The 15,599-nt window shown below is 37.3% G+C and overlaps 1 protein-coding gene across 6 annotated transcripts in view; it reads right to left on the reverse strand.

Moving 5' to 3' along the window:
* Window positions 1-15,599, reverse strand: part of RBM47 (RNA binding motif protein 47) — a 139,986-nt gene that overhangs the window by 62,681 nt on the left and 61,706 nt on the right. Inside the window, exon 1 of one of the 6 annotated variants that reach the window (XM_051965952.1) lies at window positions 2,912-2,994. The exons of the other annotated variants lie outside the window; for them this stretch is intronic. The gene's annotated coding sequence lies outside the window, so the exon portion shown is untranslated. Of the gene's footprint in view, window positions 1-2,911; window positions 2,995-15,599 lie in introns of those variants that run through there. 6 annotated transcript variants of the gene reach the window in all.

Raw genomic sequence — 15,599 nt, forward strand, 5'->3', positions numbered from 1 at the left:
AATCATACTCAGAAAAATTTCACTAAAATTTCATCAATGCATCAATGTATATATCTCAAAGTATTTCCTTAATTTGACCAGTTTTAAAATCTTTTTTTAAAGAAATAATTTAGATTTTTTTTAAACGAGGAAAAGAGAAAAAAAGAATATTATAACATTTATGTCTTATTGGGACTTTTTTGGAAATTCACACACACAATTTTATTCATTTGTAATCATTTTGTACAGAAACATTGGTACAATTTCAAGCATTCTTAAAGAGAATATAGAGAACATAATTTAATCATATTATGATGACTCAGGGGGTCATTATGAAAGCCATTTATTGTACTCTAATGAATTACAACTATAATATGATATTATTTGGCTTTAATCAGAGTTGTAAAATATCCCTATACTAAATGGCCCTTGTCTTCTGTGCTTTTTAAGTTCTTAGTCAACTTCTGATATTTTTCTGCCTCTCTCCTCCTGTCAGTTACTATTGCTAGCTCCCATTAAATGCCTTTTCTAATCTGTTGTACACTAGTAAATCAAAAGTCAAACTTGCTACAATTCTATATAACCTAAAAGTCCATGGCTCTGAGAAAGGGCAGAAGCTATGGGATATTTGCTTTATTATTATAGTCTCCTACCAAGCAAAGGCTACTTGGTAATCGTTTTCTTTTTGTTACTTGTGCTTCCCCCAATGCCAGAACCTAATGAATTTTTGTTGAATGAATGGACATGGACAAACAGGTGGCTTCTCAAAGAGTCTTTCTGAATTTTTGACTATGCTCTGGATAATTCAGGACTGGTGGCTTCCTACATAAGTGAGGTATCGCAATGTTAAGTGCCTATTTATTATGGGACAGGCAGTGTGCCTCTAGACAGAAAATCCATGGGAAGATTGCTGGATCTGGAGTTAAAGGATTCAACTGTGTACCTCCCTAGAATTTGGTATCTTGCCTACACATGACTTCCATCGGTTTCTTTCAGCTTTCAGCGCTTCCCTATATAACGTCTGCTGTCCCCAATGGCCACGTCAGTGTGTGACCTGTGATCACACAATCCAAGGCTTGACCACAGACTTTTACATAAAATAATAGCAAGATTTAAAATACAACGTAAGAGACAAAGCCATAATTGTTCATTCTTATAACTTCATTTTCAACTGTTTGCCAATCAAACTCTTTCTGATCCAATAACATTTAAGATTTTAAGTTCTATTAATTCACCTAAACTAAGTCAATCATATAATTTTTTTGGGGGGGAAAATTACTGAGTATGATTATTCCTTTCATGTTTATAGAGGAAAGGTGTCTCAGAAGCTTGAAGGCTTACCTTACCACTCATTAAGTAATAAAGATGACATATATGAAATTCTATATAATCTGGGGACCAGAAACCTCTTAAAACAAAACAAAAAAACTTGATTGCTTTATTTCAATAGACTTGGCTTCTCTTGTAATCCTATGTATTTTAATTTATTCATTTAAAAACATTGTGAGAAAGGGTTTAGGCTAGGTTTCATCACACCGCCAAAGAGGTCCATTTTGTTAATAACTTAATGAACTGACACTAAACAGATTTACCAATTTACATCGAGTTTTAATGGTCTGGGCATCAAATGACTCTTGGAGACTCACAATCTTGCCATTATATGATCCATATTTTCTGATGCAATAGTTAAAAAAAGGGGGGAAAAAAACTGGTGAAATGAATGTCCTTTGGCAGGAGGAAGGAGGTCATTAGATTAACACTATTTGCCCATGTACACATTAGTTACAGAGTTTGTTCTAAGGAAAGGCCCACAATCCATTCCCCCATTCCCATTCTTCTAGTCCCACAATTTTTAAAAAAGATTTTTTAAAAAAGCAATGTTAAGGCTATAGGATTTGAAGCATTGGGAAAAGCCATTTTAATCTTCCCTTGAGATAAGAGAGAGACCTTTTACTATCCGGCCATTGCCAAGGTCATCTGGCCAAATTGTATCCAAAGCACATACATAAATGGTCATCCAGTTGCTCAACTTTTAGTAATATCCGTGTGCCTGTGCTTTGGACATCCCATAAGGCTCAGTGAGTAATCAAATCCTGCACATCATATTGAAAAGCACTTCCTGAACTTTGACCCTATCTAATAAGGAGCTGAACTCTGTATTTCAAGCCCTTTCCTCAAGGGCTGAACACATTTTATGAATGACATGACTAGAAATATAGATATTCTACTTTTAGCAAAAAAGTCAAATGTGTGCACTTAATTATGGTACACTGGACTAAGCTTACCATATGTCTAAGTTTAAAATTAATATTTCATATCATCTCTTTATAATTGCCAGATTGTTATGCATGTCAAAATTCCTACTAGCTTGGAGTGTCTGTACTGGTTTCTGCAATCATAAAATTTAAGTCTAGTATCTTTAAAGTCATTCTCACCCTCTGTAACCTTAAACACAGATAATGCAGATTGAATGAAGTCTTTTAGCCTAAGCATTTCAGCATTTTGATTTAACAGAATGAAAAGAAGTCACCAAAAAAGACACTAAAAAGGAATTTTCAGATTTACTATTCAGTGAAACTTTTTAATAAAAAAAATCTGTAATCACAGCCCAAATGCAAAATTGCCCTCTTAATAGAACCTCCTAGAAGATCTTGCATTAAACTGTTCTAAATTCTTCCTCAAAGTAAAAGACTTATCTCAAACTATTGTAGAAACTCAACCACAAGTCTCCAAAAGTCTACGTGTTGCTTTTCTCCAGCAAAACTGAAAACAATCCGCTAAAGCTGACCATTACGAAAAAGTCTTTGGAAAAATACAGCACGCAGAAAAATACCATTCCCCCTCCACCCTCATCCCTTCCACAGCCCCCGAACTGAAAGTCGCACCAAATCTCAAATTGTAAGTGTGATAAATATTAAATAAAAACCAGTACCTGCCAAATACCTGCTGTTCTGCTTTTGCTGTCTTGTACTCTCCTCCTACACTCTGGCAACGGAATGCCCTTCAAAACCATGGCTCACTGCTTTTGGTAAATGTTTTACCAGGCACTAAACAACCTTGTGTCCCACCCTCAGAGCAAACACCATTGAGAGAACACAATATAATGGTCACAAAGATACCCATGTGATGTACAGTAATGTAAATGAAAGAACAGGGTCCTATTTCCATACTTCCCCCCTTATAAAAGAAAAGAAAAAAGTCAAAGACAGTAGAAATGCTTGATTTTTAATGGAAAAAAATGATTATAAAGTTCTCATTGTTGTAATCCCTAAGCAAGCCTGGGCAAGCCTAACTGAAAAAAAAAAAAAAATTGTGAAAGGGAAGAGTTAATAAAGCACGGTGTTTACAAATAAATCGTTACACACAAGCAGCCAAACAGCTGCAAATGTATGTTGTGCTTCTGATGTGGACATTTATGAGGAAGAATCAGACCTAAATCACGGAAAAGAAAATGGGGGGACAAAACAAACTACAAAACAAAACAACAAACAAACAAACTTTAAAGTCAATAATCCACCTCCTGATAAACTAATTCTCCTCAGTAAGGAACAGTAAGTTTTTGCTCTTTTCAGTATCTGTCAAGTTAGCCACAGCTCAAAGCCAACTGCTCCAAACCAGAAGTGTCACATTCCATTCAAGTTAACAATTACAAATGGAGGAAAATGGAAAATGGCTGGCGCTGGAGCATTCGAGGCTCCACAATGTCAGGTTATCTCAAGGTGCTACCGTGGTTATTCATGAGATATTCTGCAAGGATGCTCCAAGGAACATCTGCATGAATTTAGAAAAATGACATCTGGAAATGGCTAAGTATTGCCGAGTAATACTAGGAGGGGGAGGGTTAGTATGGTATATTTCAAAGGGAGAAGAATAAGAAAGTTTATCCAATCTGTCTATTCATTCAAAGGTAGCAAGATGGTTCAGGTCCTCTTGAAAAGAAATAGGATAGAAACTTGCCTCACTCCCTTCTCCTTAAGTATAAACAAATCAGGCAAATTTGGAAAATGAGAAATATTTCTCTAGTATCCAACCTGTGCTCATAAGAAAATGCTGAATCTTTACTACTTTGTGTTTTTTTTTTTTTTTTTAATCATTCAGTTAGACTCTTTGGGACCCCCCATTTGGGGATTTCATGGCAAACATACTGGAGTTGTCATTTCCTTCTCGACTTGATTCTACAGATGAGGCAAATGGTTCAACGTGAATGCAGCTCTGGCCCTCCACCCATTACACCAGCTAGTTGTATATCTTTATCTACTGTAGAATTTATCTTTTATTCTCCTATGGTATGACTTTTATTTTCAGTTTCCTTACTTTACTTTATCTTAACAAATAGGACAAAGGTAAAAGTACAATTAGAGAAGTCCAAGTTTCGTTTCTGATTCAAATCAATTCAACTTCTCTAAGATAATTTCTTACCTATTGGGAGTGGTCACGGTAAATGACTTTTGACATCTCTGTCTCTGTCTCATCCAGGTTGAAAAAGTTTGCAATCTTCCCTTTCTCCTCCTTTCAGTCAGTCATCTCTCTCTGTCTTGCCTTTACTCTCACTGGTTTCCTTTTGAAATCATCTCTTTTCTACTTCTCCCTAAAGTATCTGGCTTCCCCTACTCTTTAGAACACTTTATAATTTTCACAGGGTTCACAAATCTTTTTCATTCTCACAATGAATACTGTGAGGAAGATGTTCTCACTCTTATTTTAGAGAAAAGCAGACTGAGTCTTAGAGAACTGAAGGGACTAAATTCCTTCTCCATTGATCATCTCCCTCTTAATGCCGCTCCACTCAACAGATTCATTTAACTTTAATTTCTCTCTACTATCATCAGTACTGTTCAATATTTTTGTTCTAATATTCAAGAGGGTTTCTTTCATTGTTTTGCATATATATCTCCTCTCCTATTTCCTTATACTTCATTCTGCAGAATAAGCAAACCCAATCGAAGTCATTTCCCAACTTTTAAACAGAGTGCGCATTGAAAGCTTGCTTACAAATCAGTTGTTTGGAACTTGAAGCTAAATTTTCCCCATGGAGCCAAGTCCACAAAAGCCTATTTAGCTCATGCTGTGCTGTAATACTGTAATGATTGCACGGGCACCATGCTAAGTTACAGGGATGCAAAGAAGGGCAAAAGGCAATCCCTGCTTGGAGAGTTCTTGGTCACACAAAATGTGAAAGACAACAGGCAGACAATTACGTACAAAGATGATGCATACAGGATAAAATGGAGATAATCAACCAAGGGAAGGCCATCAGCATCAAGGGGCTTCAGGGAAGGCTTCCTGTAGAAGGCTGGATTTTAGCCGGGGCTTAAAAGGAAAACAGAAGAGGAGGACAGAGGGAAGGGAGGACAGCCAAAGAAAATGTTCAGAGTATGTAGAATGTTTTGTTCAAAGAACAACAAGGAGGACAGTGTTCCTAAATCACAGATTACATGGGGATGAGTAACGTGTAAGACTGGAAGGGTAGGAGGGGTGGTGGGGTAGGAGTAGGTCAGGTTATAAAGTCTTTGAATGCCAGAGAATTTTATATTTGATCCTGGAGGTGGAGAGAATCACTGGATTTCATTGGATTTTTTGAAAGCTAACATTATATTAATGTTTTATGTATATTTGTGTGTGCACGTGTTTGTGTATTATATACACACACACATTGACATTTCTAACATGAATACAAAAAGGTCAATACAAAGCATATAAACAGTAACATGGAATTTCAAGATGAAGTGACTTGGGATTGGAGGAGGAAAAGAAGGATCGGAAAAGGCTCAGGATAGAAGGTAGCATCTGGCTTGCAGTTTTGAAAGAAGACAATAAAATATTTAATGTATAATCCGTCCCATTTTCTTCCATCTTGGTAAGACTTATGAGTTTGTGCTCCTACCGTTAATCTTTGAAATCCCAGAATCATTTCCATATACAAGATGAGAACTGGGAAGAAGCCATCAATGGCCTTTAGTCCATTTTATCAGGATAATCTCTCCATCTTCAACAAGCATTCATTCATTCAAAAAAGAGTTGTCAGGCAACTACTGAGGTGCAAAGCATCCGTTTTCTTACTCCATTTTTAAGAAGCCCATCCAATCAATTGTTTTCCAACAGGAGAAAAAAAAAATCCAAACAAACAGCATGGGCTGCCCATCTTTAGTGAATGTTTTCACATCTTCACAGTCTGTTTGATCTCATTTTGGTCTTTTAAGAATAAACACAATGGCTACCCATGTTCTATACACAACACCTAATATGTTGTTATTTACCTATTATATCCCATCTTACTGGTTAGAATTGAGGTTTCTAGGTTAAGAATGTACCTTCTCTTGTGTTTGTACAATATAGCTATGATGTGATGAGTGGTATTTAATAAATAATCGAGCTATTTTGTAGAAAATACTGTATGTTGAGGGCTGCTTACTCTATGGGCTTCCAAACAGCTTATTTGGAAACCCTAGAAAGGAACCAAGAACTAGAGAGGAACCAATGGCTAGCAGATACTTGTGGTTGAAACCCCACTTACCTTTCAAAATGTAGCTCAAATGTCACTTCTTTCATGATACTTTCCCTCGTCACCTTTATCTAAAATGACCTTTCCCATCCGATACTTGTTCGTACATATGTTATGCAAAATATATAATTTATGTCATACTTCTTGGTGTATGTGTGGTCTAACTTGTTAAGCTCCATGATGACAGATAGAACATACTCACGGGCAGCAATAAAACACTGATCAAATACAATGGTTATTTTTACTACCATACTGAAGCAAATGTGTGCAATGGGAAATACGACCCGATTTTGAGTTGGAGAACCTATGTTTAAGATATTCTTTCAGGAAACTTACTACCTCTATAAGCTAAGGTCCAGGGCACCTAAATCATTCTATAGTAGATATAGAACAAGGACTCATATTTACAAGTTCAAATCTGGACTCAGCTACTTACTAGCTATATGTCCCAAACAAGTAACTTAACCCTTTGCCTCAGTTTCCTCACTTGTAAAATGAGCCAGAGAAGGAAATGACAAACCAATACAGTATCTTTCCCAAGGAAGTCCCAAATGGGGTCACAGAGAACTGGATACAATTGGAAAATAAATCTAAGGCCCAATAGTCTACCAGTCAGGATCTCTGTTTCTTCTACAGCCAAATAAAGAGATTGGTGAAACATTTGGACATTTTTCAAAATAATGTTTTTAGATGCATAAAATATATAGGATTACAAAGGAATTGAATTATGTTAATATAGAGATATTTTTAAAAATTTAACCAGATTCATGGATTGTAGATTAAGAATCCCTGTCTAAATTTATGATTTATTGATATTTATAATATCTCTTAGTATCTGGCACAATGTTATACATGCAGAATATGCTTAATAAATGCCATAAGCCAAGTCCTAATTCCAGCCATGTTAAAGAATTCTTTCTATATAATCTTATGCTTAAGTTACTGTACAATATAAATACCACCTACTTCTAAACAATGACATAGCTAGTAATTGAGACGATTTAGATTTAATTGTGTGTGTATACATATACACGGGATTATTGTTAATATTTAATTTATTAACTGTAATTAATAATGTTTTACATGAACAGTAAAACCTTGTTAAAACAACTGTATTTTCTTATTTTCTCTCTCAAGATGCCTTCAAACTGAACAGAAAGAAGATTTACATAATATACAACATACAAGAAATACACCACTGGTAGATACCTGATCACCCTTTCCTGGTCCTCTGTAGGAATCACAGACCATAATTAATTCACAATGTCTGGAGTCATTCCAGATTACATGAAGGATGGGGAAAGAAGAAGCCCTGAACGGGCAGGAGGGGGTCATATTCAGGCTAAATAGTCACACCTCACTCAATATGATTAATTCATCTAATAAAAAGACATTAGGAAAAAAAACTATGTTATGGTAGGTGATGGAAGTGTGACAGTATTCAAAGGGCTGAATGGCTGAGTGATAGATAATATGTGTGATTTCACAATTTTATAATGAGGTTTGGTCAGAATGCATCAGCAATGTTATTGCAAAATGATTCTAGTTCAGGTCGCATCATTATCTGGGCCGCAGCATAGGCACAGGTGCAGAGGATTAGTGGAGGATTAGCAGTTATTGAACACAAGAAGTGCCTTAGGAGCAGGGTGTGCCCTCCCTGGCCGCAGAAACTTTTCTGGCAGAAACTCTTAATTCCTGCTGTGATTCTTCTGCATCTTGAAGCCTTTCCTCTAATTCGCTTTTCCTTCTCTAGGTCTTCTGTATCAGACCTTCCGTCTCTGCCCTTGGTCCTTCCCTCTCCCAAACCCAGCTATGGGGCCGCCCTTGCTGGAACTTCCAGTGCCCTTTAAGCTAAGACTAGTTTGGAGTCCATTGCTGGGGTCTTCTATACATAGAGTACGGTTGTACCACCTCTGTAGGTTAGCAATTCTACCAAAAAATCTTTTATGGGATCTCTTCTACAGAGCTCCTAGCTCCAGCAATTAATCATCAGATGAGGATTTTCCCTAAAGGGATGGATGGACAGACAGACAGACACAACCCAATATCCAGTGAGACAGAAGAGAGGTTACAGAGGAGGCAATAAGATGAAATAAGGTGACATCGTTCAGTAACCCAAAATTCATTTTGTGTCCTTTGTGTTTGGGTCCTGCCTCTTTTTGTGTGCTAAATAAAGCCTCACTTACTCCCCAAATGAGGTCAGAGAATTTAGTATCCAGGAAAGCATTTGGAGGATGAGATTAAATGCGAAGGGCAGATCTCAGTAGCTAAGATTTGATCTCACAAGGAGGCAAGAGAGCCACCAAAAAGAAGGTCTATGAAACTCTTTGCCCAGCACATATTTGGAAGGCAAGGAGAAATTAGATGGAATCTGCAGAAAGCACACTATATATTTTTGTTTCTGCCAGAATATTATAGTAGCTACGCAAACATGAAATGCAAGTGAGATTTGAGCAGAACATCTCTATTGTTCACTTACAGAGTTCCAGGGGGAAAAACAAAAAAACACAAATGTCAAAGGTGAACAACTAGTTTAAGATGATCTCTGAGGGTGGGATTTGGATTCCTGGATAATAGTTTAAAATATGGGAATGACCAAACCAGTTCTAATTGTTCAGTGATAAAGAGAGCCATCTACAATCACCTAGAAAAGTCTGTGGGAACTGAGTGTGGACCACAACATAGCATTTCCACTCAGTTATCGTCTGCTTGCATTTCTGTTTTCCTTCCCAGGTTTTTTTCCTTTCTTTCTAGATCCGATTTTTCTTGTGCATCAAGATAATTGTATAAATATGTATACAAATATTGGATTTAATATTTCTTTATCATACTTAATATGTATTGGACTACCTGCCATCTAGGGAAGGGGGTAAGGGGAAGAAGGGGAAAATCTGGAACAGAAGATTTTGCAAGGTCAATGTTGAAACATTACCCGTAACAAAAGGTTTGGCAATTGTCAATGCCGTAAAATTACCCATGCATATAACTTGTAAATAAAAAGCTATAGTAATAAAAAAAAAAGAAAAAAAAGAAAATTGAAATATACCTTATCTTTGCCTTCCCTTTATATAACCCTATCAGTAAGGAAAAATAATTTCATCTGGCTTCACTTGTTTTTTAATAAACTAGTTATGACCCCCCCCCCAAAGGAAACATTATCCGTGCATATGTTTTGAAAATAAAAGCTTTAATAAAATAACAAACAAATAAATAAGTGGGAATGACAAGGGACAGGATGTATTTAACATGAAGCTGCAAAAATATATTTGCCTAGAATATGGCCAGTGTAATTAAAAAAGGCTTACACTGAAAGAGTTGTCCACATGGATCTGACAAGCTTAGTATTATAGATATGACGGGGTAGAACAACAGAAGGACCAATAATTCCCAAAAGGCAATATCTAAGAATAAAGCCAGGACTAAAATCAGATATAGCGCATTGGTACTAACAAGGGGCAACAACGTCTCTTCATCAGAGCTATGAGCCCTCAAGAGGGAGATAAACTTCACCAAGAGGAATTCTTCATCTGATGATTAATTATAAGAGATCCTAATGCAAACACATCAATTTGACCTCATGAGTATATCTGAGACTACTAGTAATGATTGAAATTTTGCTTTGGAAGAGTTCTGTTACTCCAAAGGAGAAAAAGTTGGTCTGTGTACAATAGCATTGGGCGAAACAGGAGGGGAGAAATAAGGTAAAGAAGATATGGGTGAGATTCAGTGGGGACAGAAACAGAAGCAACACTACTATAGATATAATATTGGGAAGGAAGAAATTAAAATGAGTATGTCACCAATCTGGCACATGCTATTATAAGAAAGGGAGGGATTCACATCACTAGTATTGGAACATTTATTGGAGTTCTTTCTTGCCAAAAGCAGAACGTCACACAAATTTGTAAATTGCCGAAATGGAAATTTCATTCTTTATAGGTTAGAGGAAGCAACAAGGGGAACTGCTATTTTGGATTGTGTTCTGACCAACTAGGAGGAACTAGTTGCAGAGGAAGAAATGGCAGGACGTTTGGGGCAAGTGACCACTCTACCATAGAGTTCATGATGAAGGAAAGGAAATGTCAATTACCATCTGTAATGCACCATATATTTTAGATGAGCAAGCTTAAAAGGATCCAGAGAAAGGACAAGTAAAAGCCAATGGCTTAATATTTTACAGAGAAAATTGGTCCAGGAATTTCATTTTCAAGAAATAAATTAAGAAGACATAAAGCAGAAATCATTCAAAGGAAGAAGAGAATTTAGAGATGAATAGGGATGTACAAAGAACTTAATGATAATTTAGGTTTTAAAAACACAATGAAACAGAAAATTGAAGCAAGGAAAAGTCATTGGAAAAAATAAAAAGAATAGCATGGTCTTAGAAGAATTGTATCAGAAGCACAATGATGTCAGAAGCCCAAGAGTCAAAGGCAACCATGAATAGTATTAATAGAAAAAATGTTTTTATTTCATTTTTAAGGGGTGCAAAAAGAAGGTGTAGAAAATGAGTTCCTAAGCTATCCGGTCAGCTATCTGCAAGGGTCTAATACACATTCCATTAGCATGTAAGAGGAAGAAAACATTTCTTAAACCCTGAAGTTTTTTTAAGGGACCAGGACCAGATGGTTGAGCACAGTAGCCAGTCCCAGTTGGTCAAGAGGAGTAGGTAGCCCAATTATTCTCCTATTTCTCAAAAGTCAAGAGGTGATTATCATTCACATCATATAAGGTATGGCTTCCTCTCATGGAAGTCTAGCAACTCCAAGAACAAAAGGAGAATTAAAGGTCTGTTCAGCTCAAGTTGGCCGACAATTGTTTTGATTGTCCCATTGCATCCCATTGGGCTGCACCCAAATACTACACAATATTGTACCTTATTCTTCTAATACCATAATGGCATATTTTCCAGAAATTTTTTCTTTTTCGAGGTACTTACATTTCATTTAGTTATCAAATTTCTGGCTCTAATCGCTTATTTTCTCTCTCGAATCTCTAGATCATGTGTTCTGCTAATAAATCAGCAATGAGCACTAAAGGTCTAAGCATAGTATCAGGCACCAGGTATTTATGTCTGGTTGTTATTATCAGCAAATTTAGACTTTGAACAGACTCTCCCATGGATACTCACTCAAATTTATGATCTAAGAAAAATAGACACTCCTAACAACTCAATTTATGAGTTCTGAAGGGGGTCATACTCATCAATAATAATTCACTGTTAAAATTTCTTAAATGCTACTTGTAATTGGGAATATATTGGAATTTCTCAACTCTATCAACTAAAAGAATGATAAATCAAGTTCTTTTACTTCATGATGTTATTCCCCCCAAGTCATGGAAAAAGGAAAAAAAATTTTTTCCTCCCTAAACCAATAATTAATCTAATTAAACCGAACCAAGGGCTTCTTCTATTAAGAATCATTCTGGTACACTATCAAGAACTCGGTTCAAGGCCTTCACCCACTCTGTCCTGCCACTCTTGCCATTTAATAGTCATGTGATCAATAGCTCATCCTTCCAAAGCATGTCAGTGTGTAAAAGTGCTTTCCTCACAAAAACTGTGAGGTGAGTTATCTAAGTATGTTTTGCCTGATCTTTAGAGCAACCAGTTAATAAATATACTTATTAAGCAACTACTCTGTGAAAAATACTGTGTTAAGTGCTAGAGATATAATTTAAAAAAACAAAAAACCAGTTCCAGATCTCAAAGCATTTACAATTTAATGGGGGCAGAGACAATGCACAAAAGGAAGTGGAAAAGTAGAGGGGCAGGGGAAATATCAAGGAAGAAGAGTATGATGAATTAAACCTAGAGTGCACTTGGGAAGGAAAAAGAGATTTGGTGGAAATCTGTGCTCTACCCTCTGTTCAAAGGGTCCATATAAAGTCAGGCTACTGATGTCATTTTACAGAATGATGAGGCTCCTGGGCAGCTGGATGGGAAATGAGGAAAGAAAGCCTAGGAAGGTCAAGATCACAGAACAAAGAATTAGGGCTTTCAGTGGTTATCAGTCCAATTTCCTCATTTTTTTAGATAAGAAAACTCAAGCTCAGAGAAGTTTAGTAACTTGTGACAATAGGTCTTAGTAATTTGTGACACTCTCCCTTGGAACAGGTTTCTCATCTACAGAGAGACAGGCAAACAAGATATAGACAAACGGACAGAAAGAGAGGCAGATATAAATACACCACGAGATAGACACACTTAGAAAGACAGACTGACAGATATAGACACAGATAGAAAGACAGACTAAATAGATGACAGAAACACAGATAGATGGGCAGCAGGCAGACAGACACACAGACAGACATCCAAGATACTATTCCTTTTGTGGGTGAAACAGTTTGGTTGCCATAAGGGTAGAAAAAGAACATGAAAATGGATAACAAATGGAAACAGTCTCTTTAACAAAATGGTGAGAAGAGATACAGATCCCTCCAAGGGCCAGATGAGAACTATCACTCAGGTGAATAGCCCGAGATTCTGTTTCAGCAACGACCATCGCAGATGTTGTGGTCAAGCAGTTATTTACAGGTGACCATCGGGAGTTTTAAATTTTATAACTGACAAAATTATAAATCCGGGGACTGGAAGGGGATTATACAAGAAAGCTGTTACATAAAAGGCCAAGGAAGCTGGGGACAGAGGACATTCAAAAGCCTCTTGCTGAGCCAGCTGATCTTTCAGTTGTGATTGGGGGATCAAGCATTGTTCTGCTGTTTGGCTGGGAAAGGGCTGGAGTGGAAGCTCAGTGGTTGAGAGCTCTGTGCAGACCTATTGGGACCACTGCTCCCAAGTGCTGTCTGCAGCTGAGGCGGGGAGACCTTTCTCAGGAGTATTTATCTTGTTTCAAGTTTGTAAGGAAAAAATGAAGAGGGAAGTGTGTGTATGTGTGTATGTGTGTGTGTGAGAGAGAGAGAGAGTAAGAAGAGAGCACAGGGGATAAGCTTTCCATCCAGCAGACAAAAGAGCATCCTTCTCATGTGCAGATCAGAGAAGGTTAGCGATTTTCCCTGTCATTAAAAATGGTGAATCAGCTTTGTGGGAGTCCCTTGAGCAGGCTGCTCTGGGGAGAGTGGCTATAAGCTAAAAGAATTTGTCGCAGCTTCAATGGTTCAAGAGCAAAAGAAGAATGATTTTGTCCAGCACAAACGATGAGGACCCAAAGGGCAGCAGCTGTCAGAAAAGTGACTTTATAGGGCATGTGTAGTTCCTGAAGGGATCAGGGACATCAGAGCTTGAAGCCCAAAACTGGGAGTGTCCCTGGACACATAGGTTTCCCACTCACTCGCATGTCACCTGCTAAGTTTCTATCATGTGTGCCATTTCCCCCATGAACACTGTGTCCATTTATCCAAGTGTGACTTAGGTTTATGGATCAACTATGATTAAAAAAAAAAAATTACTCTTGCTTTTGTCTTCTGATGAATAAGTGTTTGTGATTATACCTGCTTTTGCCTAAGCAAATGCATTATGTTTAAGAGTTAATAATAGACTATTTTCTGAACTATTTTGTGTAAATGGGAATCACACCAGTGAGAATCTGAAACTCCAATGGCAAAATGTAGGAGTAAGTCCCCTGCTCTCATTTCTACCCCCCCCCAACACACCCCAGGACTCTGAATAGATAGAGACGTGAGTACCAACTTCATTGTAGCAGCCGTCTTTGGGAACCCTAGACTTGCCAGTTTGGGTACAGGTTGGGGTAAACAGTGAGCAACAGTTGTGTTAATATTATGATTTATATATTTATATTATACATAATAATTATATATTCTATGATTATATTGTTATAATTATGTGATGAGTATTTACATTATGATTTGTTGTTCTTGTCACTTCAGTCTCACCCAATACTTCGTGACCCTTTTGCAGATGTTCTAAGCAAAGAAATCACAGTAGTTTTTGCCATTTTCTTTATCAGTTTACTTCACAGATGAGGAAACTGAGGGAAACAGAGTTAAAAGATTTGCTCAGGCTCACAAAACTAAGAGTCTAAGGCCACAATTGAAATCAGGTTTTCCCAATTCCAGTCCAGGTGCTCTAAAAATATACCTATATATGACCTAACTCACAGGATTGTGAGGAGGTACAAAAAGTATAAGCCACTATTACTACAAGTCCTCAGAGTTACATCATTAAACCTTTCAGTTATCTTTGTGGGCAAGGGAGGAATCTATTCTGTTACTATGAAAGTTCTCCCCTTTTCTGAGAATCAGGAGGTTAAAATAGGGAAGACACCTCAAGAAGGTCAGAAAACACGTTAAGACTTCAAAATGAATACAACTTTACAAGATTGAGCATTAAATGTGTCACTTGCTTTCCTCCATGAGATTTGGTGTTTTTATCCAACCCTTTAAGAACGATTAAATTTGAAATTAGGAGACCTGAGTTTGAATCTCAGTTCATAGCTACAGCTAGGAAAGCAGATTCAATCACTCAATGTTCATCTCCCAAGGTTGTTAAGAGAAGGGGACTTTGTCAATGTTAGCACACAAATATGATTTATTACATGGGAGATAATATTTCTGCTTTCCATTAAAAGCCTGCAATTTGCCCCTAAAAGATACTAGATAGAATAGTAGCTGACTTGTTTAGGTCTGCTGATAAACGCTTCTCACCTGAGACTCTCAGTAAATCCCCTGGACTTTGGGTTCCTCACAAATAAAATGAGACAATACAAGATTGCTCTCAGTTCCTGCTCTAGGATTCTATGACGCCAGGATCCCCGGTTTAGCATTTCTCACTATTAACCAACAGTTGGTCAAATGTTCCTACTGTCTGGCAGGGCAAGATTTCTCCCTTTAGAGGCCCTCATCTCTGCTTGTTAGACATGAACTCAAACATGTCCAAAGAAAAATTCTTTATTTTCCTCCTGCAAACTTCCACATTTTTACTGAGGGCTCTAACACTAACAGCCTTTAGCCACCGAGGGTAACAAGAGCAGGTCATCCTTGCCTCTTCTCACCCAATTACCAAATATGTCTGACCATTTCCCAGGTTTGTAGGGTCAACAGTTAAGGACTTCACAAATCCATCCAGTAGAGCCACAACCCTAGTTTGCCTGCACCACCTCTGGCCTGTACAATACTTTATTCACACCACAGTATGAAT

This window comes from Antechinus flavipes, chromosome 6 (assembly GCF_016432865.1).
Source record: "Antechinus flavipes isolate AdamAnt ecotype Samford, QLD, Australia chromosome 6, AdamAnt_v2, whole genome shotgun sequence".
NCBI classification, from domain to species: Eukaryota; Metazoa; Chordata; class Mammalia; order Dasyuromorphia; family Dasyuridae; genus Antechinus; species Antechinus flavipes.